Source organism: Eumetopias jubatus, unplaced genomic scaffold, assembly GCF_037043125.1.
Source record: "Eumetopias jubatus isolate StellerSeaLion01/CBP00866 unplaced genomic scaffold, mEumJub1_p1.0 scaffold_5, whole genome shotgun sequence".
Classification (NCBI taxonomy): Eukaryota; Metazoa; Chordata; class Mammalia; order Carnivora; family Otariidae; genus Eumetopias; species Eumetopias jubatus.
Window position 1 is genome coordinate 72436214 of NW_028274811.1, and position 12436 is coordinate 72448649.

At 36.5% G+C, this 12436-nt stretch overlaps 1 protein-coding gene across 4 annotated transcripts in view; it reads right to left on the reverse strand.

Moving 5' to 3' along the window:
• The window catches only part of ARB2A (ARB2 cotranscriptional regulator A), a 392989-nt gene that overhangs the window by 337059 nt on the left and 43494 nt on the right, over positions 1-12436 (reverse strand). The window lies entirely within an intron of this gene.

Consider the following 12436-nt stretch of genomic DNA (forward strand, 5'->3'; position numbering starts at 1 on the left):
TGTATTCAATATTCAGTCAAAAAATATTGAGTACTGGTCCTGTGCCAGGCTCTATGCTCGGAAAAATGCTGTAAAGCAAATAAACAGAGCCTCTGATTTCATCTAGCTCACATTTTAGAGAGAAAGAAGTATCTAAGAAAGACATTAAGTGCAAGAAAAAACAAAATGTGTTATGAGTTATGGCAGTAACTATCGGCATCTGTGATAATCTAACCTAATCCTGGATCAGAGCAGGTCTCACTAAAGAAGTGAGACTAAGTTATTACCTGAAGGATGAATATCAGTTAAACAGACAAAGGAAGAAAGAAGTGTTCCATGCAAAGAAGAGAGGCCATGGTAAAGCTGTGAGAAAAATAACTTCGAATAACTCCTGAAGTTCATAATGGCTTGAGTTCAGAGTAGGACAGAGGAAAATGAAGCTACACAGTTCTTCTCAGACCTTGTATTCCACTTGTAGTCTGACCCTTATCCTAAAGACACCAAGAAATGGAAGGTAATATGTTTTAACTTTAGGATAATGTTCTGGCTTCAGAATGGAGATGTCAAGAATTACATCTAGCCAAGGAGATGAGTCAGGAGAACTCCGTGAAACACCTCCACTGATCTCCAGGTGACTTCAGTCTACAGAAATCATTACCTCTCCTTGATATATATTCTTCACATGGCTTTAACAACATCACGTCTCAAAGTTTTCCTTCTGCCTCAATGGCTATTTTTTTAGTCTCCATTGCGCTGTAGATAATTGTGATGTCCATTCCAAAGGTAAAACAGTTTGGGTTAAAATACATAACATGTTGACACATGATCAAACATTATTCTGGCTATTTCTGTGAGGGTGCTGAATGAGATTTACATTTAAATTGGCAGACTTGAAGTGAAGCAGATTGCCCTTAGTAATGTGAGTGGGCCTTATCCATTTGGTTGAAGGGCTTAACAGAAAGAAAACTGACCTCCGCCAAGCAAGAGGGAATTCTGCCTATAGACTGTTTTTGGACTCAAACTGCAACAAACTCCTCCCTCTGTTTCTCTGGAGAACCCTAACCAACACATTCATTAAGCCTTAGTGTAGGCCCAACACACTAAAAGAGAGATATATTAAACAAAAGGGAAATAAAATACAATACCTGTTATAATAGGATTATTTTAAAAGCACATAACAAACACAAAGGGGAGAGATGTCCATTCTAGCCTATACAGATCAGGGTAAACTTTCTCAGAGGTTGATCTAAGCCTGAAAGATGAATAAATACTCTGCAAGCAGATGGGAGGGGGGCGGAGAAGCAACATCCCTGGCACCAAATAGTCCCTGCCTGAGAAGAAGCCCAGAGATATGAAACAGCATGGCATATTAGAAAACCACAAGTAGGTTTATATAGCTGAAGCATAGGGTGAGTGGGGACTAGGGCAAGAGAGGAGGCAAGTGACAAAACCAGAAAAATATAATAGGGCCAACTCATGAAAGATCTGATTTGAGAAGGTAAGCAGTTTGAATTTTACTTGATAGGGAAATACATAAGGGTTCTAAAATCAGGCACACTTGATCACAGCTGCATTTTTAAAAGATACCTCTGGTAGCAGTGTTAAGAACAAGTTCAACGAGATGGAAATGATGGGAGGGAAACCAGCATGGATGACAGACCATATTGGAGGTCAGGGCCTTGGTCTGATTAGGCTGCCATAACAAAGTCCCATAGCCTAAGTGGCTTAAACAACAGAAATTTATTTCTCATATTTCTGGATGAGATCAAGGTACTAGCTGATTAGGTTGCCTAGTAAGAGCTCTCTTGCTGGCTTGCAGACAGCTACCTTCTTGCTATTTCCTCACATGGCCTTTCCTCAGTATGTGCAGAGACAGAAAGAGGGGGGGAGGGGAGAAGGGTCTCTTTCTTTTTCATTTAAAGGATCTCTTTCTCCTTTTTCATGTAAAGCCACCAATCCTATCGGATTAGGACCCCACCCCTATGATCTCATTTAACCTTAATTACCTCCAAATACAATCACGTGTAGGGTTTAAGGGCTTCAACATGTGAATTCTGGGAGGGGGACACAATTCAGTCCCATAGCGGCATTGTAGCAATCTAATTAGATGATAGATACCTAAGTGAAACCAAGAGCAGTGAAGGTGGAGAAAGATGTCATGCTTAGAAGGTAAAAGAACAAATATGAAAAGTGAAAGGACTTAGGAACTTTCTCACTTACATAACTGGAGGAATGGTAATACCATTCATTAATACTGAGAACGCAGGTTATTGGCCTAGCAGAACCCCAGATGCTTCAGACCTAGAAAATGCAGGCCCAGTGAAGAAGTCAGACTGAAAACGGATTACTGAAGATCTATCTACTGAAGACTTAACAACTAAGCCTGAGATTTGATTTTGCCATGGTTACAAACTAATCTGTTAGCCTGTTACATGGATACTGACAGCCGACTCAGAACTTCTGGGTCAGAGACAAAGGCCTTTATTAATCATGACACAGCATAGGCAGGTTTGCACTGGTTCCCTGGATCCCAAATTCCTGAGGGGTAGCATGATATGAGCCTAGATGGATGCTGTGCTCACAATGATTTGACTTAAAGGTGAGGAATATGAAACTTGGGGAGCCGACCATTTTAAAGCAAGCTATAAGCAATCCTGTTTTTTGTCTCATCTTATCCCTCAAGATGACTTACACAAACACAACTCTGAGAAACTGCCTATGCAAAAAGCAGGCAGGGCCTTGCGTTCTTGGCATACGTAGTAAGACATGTAAGTAAAAGCATGAGAAAATCCTGTCACAACACTCACTAGGACCTATGTCCAGTTCATTCCCTCTGAGACTCCAAATGCATTTATGCCCCAGGCAAAATACTAAGTAAGGTATCTCTAAAAAAATGGAACAAACCATTTGAAGACAACTCAAGAAACTAGAACGGATGCTGTTTTCCCTGAGAAAAGTATTCCAGATTCTAATCTTTGAAAGGTCCCAAACAGAATAGTACTATCCAAGAACACTAAGTAAAGCCTGCCAGTGAACAAGCCCCACTCACGTAAAAGATGCTCCTTCAAGTTTTCTATCATCTTCTATTCTCCCGCCAATATTTGTGAAACTTTTCAAACATACAGAAGAGTTGGAAAATAATACAATAAACACCTTTACATTTACCCCCTTTGATTGAAAAACTGTTAACAACATTTTGCCATATATGCTTTCTTTTTATTTGTATAGGATTTTTTTTTTCTCTTTCTTAAGAGGCATTTAAAAATAACATGCCTTGGGGGCACCTGGGTGGCTCACTCAGTTAGGCATCTGCCTTCGGCTCAGGTCATGATCCCAGGGTCCTGGGATCAAGCCCCTTGTTGGGCTCCCTGTTAGGTGGGGAGTCTGTTTCTCCCTCTCCTGCTGCCCCTCCCCCTCACTCATCCTCTCTCTTTCAAATAAAATTAAATAAAAAAATCTTTAAGATCTGATTGGAGTCAGATTCAACATAGATAACCAGAATATTCAGTTAATGCTTTGTACTTCAAATTGCATCACATGAGAGGAAACATAAAAGTCAAGTTATTCTATTACTAGTAATACTAACTGTTCATTTAAGTGCCCATAGTTAGATCTCTATTTTAAGGTACCTATTTTTTCATTTACAATTGCAAGAAATCTCTGAGGTGATACTTCAGAACTATGCAAATATACTGTGCAAATAATCCCTCACATACTTTTACCTAATGAAATTAGCATCCACTGATAATCGTTATCTGAATCAATTATTTCATGGAAGAGTTGTACATTAGTTTTTTATTATTAATGAAACAAAATTACCACAAACTTAACAACTTTAAACAACATAATTTAGAATCTCACAATCTGTAGATCACAAGTCTACATTGGTTTCTCTGCTCCAGGTTTCACAAGGCCAAAATCAAGGTGTCAGCCTACAGGTTCTTACCGGGAATTCTGGAAGAAGTCTGCTTTCAAGCTCCTTCAGGTAGTTGGCAAAAGCTAGTTCACTGAAGTTGCAGGCCTGAAATCTGCAGTTCCTTTAAGGCTATTAGTACAGGGACACCCTTAGCTCCCACAGGCTTCTATATGGTCCTTGAATGTGGGCCCTACCTTTATCTCGGGCCAGCAATGTCATGTTGAATCCTCCTCATGTTTGACTCTCTCTGGCTTCCCTTCTGCTGCCTCTCTTACAAATTCCTCTTCTGTTAAACCTCTGTCACTGACTCTTCTGCCTTTCCTGTCAGTTTTAAATAACTCATGTAATTGCACTGGGTCCGCCCAGATAATCCAGAATAATCTCTCTATATTAAGGTCAGCTAAATAATAACCTTAATTAAACCTGTAAAGTCCCTTCACAATACTACCTAGAGATTAGTGTTTCATTGAATAAGCAGAAATGTGAATCTTCAAAAAACATTTTAACAAGTTAACAATTATGCTCCCTCCTGCAGTCCATGGAATTGCCTTTCCTGTCACACTTGCATTAGTCCCAGACCATTAGGCCCCTCCACCAGGAGACCAGCACAAACCCCTGCTTATACCACACTTCCCAACAAGAGAGTTCTACAGGGCCTCAGTTCTGGTGGAGGTGGTGACAGGTCTCATTTCACAAGCAGACCAGAGCACACCTAGTTAAAACTCACCACATTCTGGCCAGGGACCAAACACTACCAACAGCAGGCAAGAAGAACCACTGCGGGCAACTGGCCTGCAGGAAACAGCAGCCAGAACACAACAGTACAGCACAGACAGCACACACTAGAGACACTCCCAAAAGTGCCAGGCCCTAGGCATTACATGACCTCTTCTTTATAAAGCTATTACTTTCAGTAACAGGAGACATAACTGGCTTTGCTAATACAGACAAGCACGCAGAGACTTAAACAAAATGAGAAGACAGAGGAATTTACCCTAAATGAAAGAACAAGATATGGACATGGCCAGAGATCGAAACCAAACAGTTATAAGTAACATGACTAATGGAGAATTTAAAGCAACAAACATAAGGATACTAAATGGACTTGAGAAAAGAATGGAAGACATCAGTGAGACCCTTACCACAGATAGAGAAGACTTAAAAAAAGAATCAGAGAATGAAGAGTGCAATAAATTAGATTAAAAACATGCTTGAAGCAAGGAACAGCAGGCTGGAAGAAGCATAGGAATGAATTAATGACATAGAAGACAAAGTAATGGGGGTGCTAAGTGAAATAAGTCAAGCAGAGAAAGTCAATTATCATATGGTTTTGCTTATTTGTGGAACGTAAGGAATAGCATGGAGGACATTAGGAGAAGGAGGGAAAAATGAAGGGGGGGGAATCAGAGGGAGAATGAACCATGAGAGACTATGGACTCTGAGAAACAAACTGAGGGTTTTAGAGGGGAGGGGGTGGGGGGATGGGTTAGCCCAGTGATGGGTATTAAAGAGGACACGTACTGCATGGAGCACTGGGTGTTATACGAAAACAATGAATCATGGATCACCACATCAAAAACTAATGATGTATTGTATGGTGACTAACATAACATAATAAAATTAAATGAAAAAAAAAAAGAAGACAAAGTAATGGAAAGCTATGTAGCTGAACAAAAGAGAGAAAGAAGAATTATGCAAAATGATTACTGACTCAGGGAACTTAGTGACTACATTAAATGTAATAATATTCATATTATAGGAGTCCCAGAAGAGAGAGAAAAGGGGGCAGAAAATTTATTTGAAGAAATAATAGCTGAAAACTTCCCTAATCTGGGAAAGGAAACAGACATCCAGATCCAGGAGGCTCAGAGAACCATCAAAATCAATGAAAGCGGGCCAACACCAAGACATGTTGTAATTAAATTGGCAAAATATAGTGATAAAGAAAAAAATCTTAAAAGAAACGAGACAAAAGAAGTCATTAACTTACAAGGGAAAACCCATAAGGCTAGCAGGAGATTTTTCAACAGAACATGGCAAGCCAAAAGGGAGTAGCATGACATAGTCAAAGTGCTGAATGGCAAAAATCTGCAGCCAAGAATACTATATCCAGCAAGGCTATCATTTCAGAATAGAAGGAGAGATCAGCAGTTTCCCAGACAAACAAAAGCTAAGGGAGTTCATGACCACTAAACCAGCTCTACAAAAAATGTTAAAGGGGACTCTGAGTAAAAAGGAGAGACCAAAAGTAACAGTATAAAGGCAGGAAACACAAAAGCGAATATTCCTGTAAAAAAAAAAATCAGTCAAGGAACTCAAAATAAAAGGATATAAAATATAATAACATATCCCTAAATTGTGGGGAGGAGAAGAGGAAAGAATGGGTTCAAACTTAAATGACTATCAACTTAATAGAGACTGCTATATGCAGAAGAGTATATAAACAAACGTAATGTAACCAAAATCAAAAACCACTAAAACACATGCAAAGAATAAAAAGAAAGAAATCCAAATATATCACTAAAGAAAATCAGAAAAACATGAAAGAGAGATAAGAAAGGATCAGAGAAAACCTCCAAAAACCTCCAAAAATGACCATAAAACAAACAACAAAATGGCAATAAATACCTCTCAATTATTGGACTAAACACTCCAATCAAAAGGCATAGGGTGTCAGAATGGATAAAAAAACAAGACCCATCTATAGGCTGCCTACAAGAGACTCATCTTATTATTTTAAAGATTTTATTTTTTATTTATTTGTGAGAAAGAGAGAGCATGTGTGCCTGAGAAAGAGAGCACAAGCCAGGGGCGGGGGGGAGTAGGGAGAAGCAGTTTCCCTGCTAAGCAGGGAGCCCGATGATGATGATACAGCACTTGATCTCAGGACCCTGGGATCATGACCTGAGCTGAAGGCAGACCCTTAACCAACTGAGCCACCCAGGAGCCCCAAGAGAATCATTTTAGACCTAAAGTTACCCGCAGATTGAAAATGAGGGGATGGAGAAACATTTATGATGCAAATGCATGTCAAAAGAAAGCTGGAGTTGCAATACTTATATTGGACAAACTAGACTTTAAAACAAAGACTGTAAGAAGAGACAAAGAAGGGCACTATATAATAATAAAGGGGACAATCCAACAAGAAGATATAACAATTATAAATATTTATGTACCAACATGGGAGCACCAAAATACATAAAATAACAAACATAAAGGAACTAATCAATATTAATACAATAATAGTGGGGGACTTTAACACCCCACTTATGTCAATGGACAGATCATCTAAATGGAAAATAAACAAGGAAACAATGGCTTTGAATGACACACTGGACCAGACAGATTTAACAGATATATTCAGAACATTCCAACCTAAAACAGCAGAACACACATTCTTTTCAAGTGCACGTGGAACATTCTCCAGAACAGATCACATATTAGGCCACAAAACAAGTTTCAACAAAAGATTAAAGTCAGACCATGCATCTTTTCTGACCACAACACTATGAAACTAGAAATCAACCGTAAGAAAAAATGTGGAAAGACTACAAATACCTGGAAGTTAAATAAAATGCTACTAGGTAATAAATGGATCAACCAAGAAATCAAAGAAGAAATTAAAAAATTACATGGAGGAAAATGAAAATGAAAGCCCAAAGGTACAAAATCTTGATGCAGCAAAAGTGGTTCTCAGAAGGAAGTATATAGCAATACAGGCCTACCTCAAGAAGCAAGAAAAATCTTAAATAAATAACCTAAGATCACACCTAAAGGAGCTAAAAAAGAACAACAAATGAAGCTTAAAGCCAGTGGAAGGAAAGAGATAATAAAGATTAGAGCAGAAATACATCATATAGAAACTAAAATAATAGAACAGATCAATGAAACCAGGAGCTGGTTCTTGGGGAAAAAAAATCAATAAAACCGATAAACCTCTAGCCAGACTTAGCAAAAAGAAAAGAGAAAGGACTCAAATAAATAAAATCACAAATGAGAGAGGACAAATAACAACCAACACCAGAGAAATACAAACGATTATGAGATTATGAAAAACTATACACCAGCAAACTGGACAACCTAGAAAAAATAGGTAAATTCCTAGAAATATTAAATTACCAAAACTGAAACAGCAAGAAATAGAAAATTTGAACAGATTGACAACCTGCAAAGAAACTGAATCAGTAATCAAAAAACTTCCAACAAACAGAAGTGCAGGACCAGATGGCTTCACAGGTGAAAAAAAAATTATGCCCCTGGTTGTTTTGTGTGATTCTAGGCAAGAATAAAAAGCCACGTTTTAAGACTATCAAATCATTGCTATTCTCTTATTAAGCACATTGACAATTTATTAATTCTTAAAGAGGTAAATAAGATAAATATTAAAGGAAATGTGAAGCCCCAAATTAGTTAAGAAAATCAAATCTCTTTCATTAGAATTTCTGCTGGATCATAAATTCTCCACTTAATAGTAATTCAGTATTTATATGAAAGAGATAGTGGGGAAAATTTCACAAATTACATGCTAGTTTTTACAAATGAAGTCTGAAACCTAAATTATACTTACTACTTAATATATGATAGCCTTTGGAATCTTCCTGATTGAGCCTACCAGAAACATTATTCTCTGGCATTCAACTCCAGTATATATAGTGAAGAATTCTATTTTGAAAATTACCCTTTCACACCACTCTCCCACCTTCTTAAACCCTGACAGTATCTTTCTAAATTTAGATAAATTATCCAAACTTATTATAGGCTATATATTTTTATCAAGCTATATGTAGATAGTAAAAAAAAAAATGCATATTAGCAAAAGCATTTGTTTGACTATAAAAACGTAACTATGTGAATGCAAAGAGTATTCTTTTGTGTAGTTATGGAACTGCATTCTAAAAACAAACTGACATCTCAGTTTATTTTACTTACACAATAAATTTAATTTACATAGAAATGACAGAGCATTTCAGGAGCAAGTCTTAAAAACAATTTCTGCTGAATGACTGCTATAATAATCTCCTTAAGAGAGAAATAAACATAAACTAAAACGGCATTTGTGAAACATACATAGTAGCTTTCTAGTGAAGACAAAACTTGATATTTAGTAGGAACATACTAAAAAAAACCAGAAGGGGTTTTGGTTTAGATTGTTGGCTAAAGTCAGAATCTGTTTCCTTAAAACTTCAATCTTAAGCATATCAGAAGCTATTTATTAAGGCAGTCTCCTAGGCAACAAACTCCAATTTGCACTTTCTTCTGAATTCCACCCTATCCATCAATGAAGAGAAAGGAGGTCTTTCAGTGCTTCTATGTCCAGGACGTGGTGAGATGCTTTCTACAGATTCTCACTGCAACTAGCAACCTCACTGGTAACATGAAATACTAAATTATTTCCAGAATTTAAATGCAAAGGTTTATTTGTTTTCTAGGAACTTTAGACAGTCATACAAGAACTTCTATTTTTTGAATTATAGCAAATTAACTCTAGAGTTTGACTAAGAAGAATAAAAATTTCCAGAACATGCCACAAATACAGACTACTTTTAATCAAATAATTTTAATCAGCAAAGCTATAATCATCTGAAACTCTTAGAAATTAAATGGGAATGAGAGTAAAATAATTGAAAATTGTTTAGTTCTACAAATGGGAAAATTATCAATAGCATATAATTTTCCTTTCTTCCAATAAGAAAGCATATCTTTATGTTCAAATTCCTAAAATTAAGGAATTTCCTAAAATGCATAGGTCTAGAATTTATAGTTTATGTATTTGTATCACACTCATTTGCTATTCAACAAATACCATGAGAACACAGAAAATTTCCCCAAACTGCTGAAAGACAAGCATAAAAAAATACTGTAATACAGAGTAAAGTATCTTAAGAGAAAGAAAGCAAACTCATGCCATTAGTTTACTAATATTTTTTAATTCTATTTTATTATTTTTAACTTAATTTTTAATACTGCTAAATGGAATATTCACATTTAAGGTCACATTAAATCTTTCTTGGAAGAAGGCAAGAGAGGCAGAAAAAGAGAATGAGAAGAAAGGAAACAGAAAAGAGAAAGACAAAGAATGCAAAGATTGGTAGAGGAGATGAGAGAGGGCTTCCTAGGAGATAGCAGATCTAAAACCGAAGGCAGGTAGAGGTATGAATGAAGTATAGTAAGGTGGTTAAATCTAACTGGAAGGCACAGCTCAGAAATAGAAATGAAGGAATATGGACAAAAAGACAGGCCCACCTATGCAATATTAAATCCCACCATAATGAACACCAAACAAATTTACTAGAATGAAAATTGTGTCATTATTCGTATGTAACTAGAACTCATACATCTCAGTCCTAAAATGTAGGAAATTAAATTCAATTAATAATCAACCTTCAACAGTGAGATTAGTAATGAAAACAAGTATTTCAAATAAGACATGAGAAGCAAGATGGTAGGGAACAAAATGCTAACAACCAGACTTCCCTTCACTAATCCTTGGATCTTCTGTTGTGACAGTTTTATGCTAGAAAATTATATTTACTTTTGATAAATATATTGGGAAGCAAAAGGGATTGATACTTGAAGCTCAGGGGTCCACTGATCTAAATTTAAAATACACTGCAATACAGAATAAATCCTGTGATTAGGGGTGATCATTTGGGGCCAAATTGATCATGAACACAAATGTGAATGCAGGCACAGGAGGTGGAAAATCTAGATAATGCAGAATATTTTATCTCTATCTAATCATTAAAGTGAAACTTCAAAATACTTTATCATGGAGTAAGATCCACCAAAAATTAAATCTGTGACGATCCCTATGTCCAAAGAACATAAGGTAGGAGATCCTAGGAGAAAGGAATCACTTGTACATGGATAATCTAATAAGACACAGTTGCCAAATTTTGACAGAGATGATGCTAGGGGATACAGGTTAAGGGTGGAAAAGGCAGATGCCAAAAAGGACAAAGTTTGTTTAGAGAACAGCACCTGTCTAAGTGAACAAATATGTGTGGCTCATGGAAAAGACTAAACTGTAAGCCCCATTTAAAAAGAAAACAAAACAAACATCCCCAGTTCTTCTGTAAGGTCAAATACTATGGATATTCTAGAATCAACATAATACTAGCCTGCAGCATATAATTAATTCATGTGGAAATGGGCAAACAACTCATGTGCAGCAGAAATTATTCAGGGCACTAATTATACTTAAGTTATAAATGCTAGAGAACAATGTCAAGAACTTTGAAGGGCCTGAGATTTTATCCTGTTTGCAAGCTAACAAGTTAGCCTGCTACTATTTCATGGATACTGCCAAAAGACACTAGACTCATGTGTCAGAGACAAAAAACTTTATTACTTGAGGTATAGGGCAAGCAGCATGAACTTATTTTCATCTCTTTCTTTGGTCCCTCAAAGCCCAAAGAGGCAATGTGGACAGGCCAAGGATAGAGGCTAAGCACATAGTAGGACTATATTATAGCTGAGGAACCTCAAAATTTATGAAGCCCAATCTTATAAGGGGGTTGCTAACAAACCTGCCCATTCTTTGCCCCCATTGGGGGACAGGAAAGCATTTTCTTGGACAGCTAACAAATCTGCTCTCTGCCTTGGAGGAAGACACAATTTCTGTCTTCCAAACACTTTCCTAATACAAACACCCTCAAAAAGATAGTCCACAACAAAAGCTGTCAGCGCCTTTGCTCAGACACATGCAGAAATGCAATCCATGGAGAACTTTCTCCTAGTAAACATACAGCAAGTTTCATGTATTCTTTATGCTACTGTTCAACCAAGTAATTCAAACTATTTTTTTAAAGAATCAAAACAGGAATATAAGAACTTCAGCTTTTCCTTAGAGAACGAAAGTAGTATGTAGTTATCACACTAAACAAATGTGTCCATATGCATTTTATTAAAATTACTTAACATGACATAGAATGAATAAAACTTTTGGCTCTAACAGAACATTCATCTGAATGACAAATGACATTTTCAAGGGTTCCTCCCACTGGTACCATGTGAGGAAACCAAATGGTCACAAGGCCTAATCCTTCATCAAGTCAAAGGTAGTAGGTTAGACCCAATTTATTAGCCAAGCAAGTATCAATCTTCTTCACACAGATAACACTTTTTTTTAACCTTTATTGAGGAATAACTGACTGTGATGATTTGATATATACATACATTATAGAATGATAAACAAGATTAATACAATTAAAACATCCATCACCTCATATAATTAACATAGGTAACTTTTTTTTTTTTTAAGATAAGCACTTAAAAGAACACTTATCCCGCATGGCATAGTAGAGGATTCAACCTCTTAAAAACATTTAAAAGATAAAACTTGGCATGAATTTGTTTTCTGATGTAATAACTCACTACAAAATATTAGGGTCACGGGAAGGATATGTTTACATAAAAACATAAACTTTGAAACTGAGAATATGTTTCAAACATAACCATTGAAATAAACAAAAAAATGCAAAACGTTTTTAAAATCACTTTTTTTTTTAAAGAAAGACTTCAAGAAATGCTTTAGCTTCA